General features: G+C 34.7%; 1 non-coding gene across 1 annotated transcript; it reads left to right on the forward strand.

Annotated features, from left to right (window-relative positions):
- The first annotated feature begins 855 nt into the window (after positions 1–855).
- Positions 856–962, forward strand: LOC132280575 (small nucleolar RNA R71). Its single transcript, XR_009471606.1, has one exon. It is a non-coding gene; the product is annotated as a small nucleolar RNA R71 (small nucleolar RNA).
- The last annotated feature ends 2,166 nt before the right edge of the window (positions 963–3,128 follow it).

A 3,128-nucleotide genomic window follows, 5' to 3' on the forward strand; every position in this document is an offset into this window, starting at 1 on the left:
AGGTAACTTACCTTTCTTTCTTGCATTCATGGAATTAACTATTTTCCCGATTTGGAATATAAGATTTGAGATGGATTAAGAATGAGAGTGTAACAATTGATTGTTTTCCTCTAAACCACCCAAGGCCGCCAAAACCTTGTCCTCAAAAGTGGAATTCCTAGGATGAGCTTAAGATTGATGAAAGTAAACTTAAGAATTGGAGGCTTAAGGATAAGAATAGTGATTTACATTTTGATTGGAATAGAAAGGAAGATGGTACCCTTGAGAATTTGCATTTTGAAAACAAGGAGGCACATACTTTCCATGGAAATTTAGACTCTGAGGAGGGTTTGCACCGGCTCCTTATTTTTTCTAAGAAAAGTTTGAAGTCTCTCTCCATCCCAGAATATAAGCATTGGAATAGGGATGAGTGAATGTGGCATTAACTTATTTTTGTTGCTCACTTGAAAAAGCTTGTCTTTGAGAACAAATGGAAGTAATATGATTGTAACTAGAGGAAGTCATACACACTTCATTTTGAAGATGGGAAGAGTAGAATGATTGGATTGCCAGTTTTTAACTCAACAAGAATTGGTCAAGCCTTTGGGTAAGAGTTTTAACCTTGGCGACAATTTCCATTGAACTCTCCACTTGACACAAGTTTGAGTTCTTCTTCCCTCCCACATTAGAATTATGACTTACCCGAGAGGATTGAGATTTATTCATTGAATTTTCACTCATATTCTCAACGAGGCGCCAAATGTTATCCTCATTTTTTTTTTTTCAAAATGTGAACCTCCACATGAAGCATCCACCATACTCTTGTGGGTATTAGATAAGCTCTCGTAGAAGCATTGAACTAATTGCCACTTTGGAAGGTTATGATGTGGACAATTCCTTAGCAAGTCATTCAAACGCTCCCACACTTCATGTAGGGGTTCTTTATCTCTTTGGGAAAACTCACGAATTAAAGTTCTCATTGAATTAGTTCGACTTGTAGGGTAATACTTTTTTAGATATTCTTGTTGCAATTGAGCCCATGATGTTATAGTATTCGCCCCTAAGTTGTTAAACCAATATTTAACTTTGTCTCAAAGAGTGAAAGGAAAAAGTTTTAATTTTAAAATTTTTTTAGGGACATCCGTGATTTTCACGGTGGAACACACCTCTAGAAACTCATCCAAATGTTTATAGGGTTCTTCATTTCTAAACCCATGAAAAATGGGACACATTTGAATGGTCGAGGTTTAATCTCATAATGATTGGCCCTAAAATTTGGCAATTGAATACATGTCGGCGCATTATACACATTGGGAGTGTAATGATCATGAATGACCATTGGAGGATTTGGAGCTTGAACTCCGGGAGGAATTTGACATACAGGAGGATGTTGGATCATACTGGGGTCTAGATAACCAAGATTCACATTTTGGTCTTCCATTGGAGTGATGATGATTAAGAGTGGAGATAATCGCGCTAGAATTAGTCAACACACCAACAACTTCAATGAATAATAATTCATAACCTCTACATACGATGTTCCCATACTCCCATGTTATATCAATGCAAGAAATTAATGGCAGCGACAAGGACCCATGCTTTCAACATTTATGTAAATAGCCTCGACAAGGGCTCATGCTTGGACAAGAAATTAAACAATGTAATTAGCCTCAACAAGGGCTATTTCTCAAGTATATAGTAATGAACAATTAAGCTACAAGAGTTTCAAGAATTGCTCACAAAGGTCCCAAGCAATAATGTCAAGATACAATGCTTGCTTTCCATGTATTCAAGTACCTAATTGAACAAGAGTAACAAGTGAGAAAAATAAAAACAAAATGAAATTTAAAATGAACAATCAAAGAAGCACTAATGCTTAATTCAATTCCAATTAAACCGTCATTCGATTCTCTCTTTGTTGTTGCACAAAATAGTGTCACTTTGCTTTAGAGAATGTCAAGTGGGTATCACCTTTTAAAATTTATAAAAGCCACTTAACACTTATACTATGTAATATGAAGTGAGAAGGGGTCGTCCCCAGAGATTGAACACGTATTGGAATTAAATCGAACTTTAGTGCTAATGAGATTGTAAAGAGAGTTGGTTTGGTTTGTTTAGACTATAATTTGAATTTAAAAGCATGCAAAGCAATTGAATTAAAATGATTAGGGTGAAAGAGATATGAGATGAGTCTTAGGGTATAGGAATCACCACTAAGCTCATAACACTAAACCACAAGTCTTTGTCTAAATGGGGAAAAAATCATGTTGAAACCCAAGTATGTGCTACCAATTGCAATAAAGAGCATGACCATCAAATTCAAGCATGAATTGTCTACCTAAGTACAAGCATGATTAAAATGTAGTGCAATTCATCAAGTTGAAGCATAAACCATCAAGTTAATCCACAATTGTAGCACATATCAATCTAGAGAATAATGCAATTTTCAATAATAAGCCATGGATTATCAAATTCAAGCATGAATTGCCTACCTATCTAGGAATTGAAATGAAATTAAACTACAATTAAGCTAAGACATGAATGTAAGGAAATTAAACTAAAAGTGTAGTGCGGTCCATCAAGCATAAGTATAATCCATCAAATTAATCAACAAATGCATTTAGTGAAATCCATGATTAGCCATCACTAAATTCTTAATTAATCACACATAGACATGCAACTAATCTAGAGAATTATTTGAAATAATTTAACCATAGATAAAATCATGGGAAAAACCAAGATCCATATATTTACAAGGCTATAACATTCATTACAACAATAAATTCCCCTAAAAAGACAAAGACTAGAGTTTAGAGAACAAGCCTAGGGCTCTTCCAAGCCCTGAGATGGTGTTTAGCTACTCATGGAGGAGGTGGATGTGATCTTAGAACCCTCAAGGGTAATTCCCAAACATGGCTCTATCTTCTTCCTCTTGGTTTTCTTGTTAGAAACCCTAGAGATCTTGATGCTCTTACCTATTTTCTTCCTAAAAACCCTAATTCTGGATAGAGAATTTTTAATGTCTAAAGTTGATCTCTATGTAAAATTAGCTAACCCTTAACAAAATGGTTGACGAATGTAGAATTATGGATTATGTCGTTATTTTTCTACATTTCATGTAAAAATAAGAAAAACCTGTAAAAACTAAA

The sequence above is a fragment of the Cornus florida genome, unplaced genomic scaffold, assembly GCF_030987335.1.
Source record: "Cornus florida cultivar Cherokee Brave unplaced genomic scaffold, ASM3098733v1 CherokeeBrave_3.0.0_Hap2_Chr10, whole genome shotgun sequence".
In the NCBI taxonomy this organism is placed as follows: domain Eukaryota; kingdom Viridiplantae; phylum Streptophyta; class Magnoliopsida; order Cornales; family Cornaceae; genus Cornus; species Cornus florida.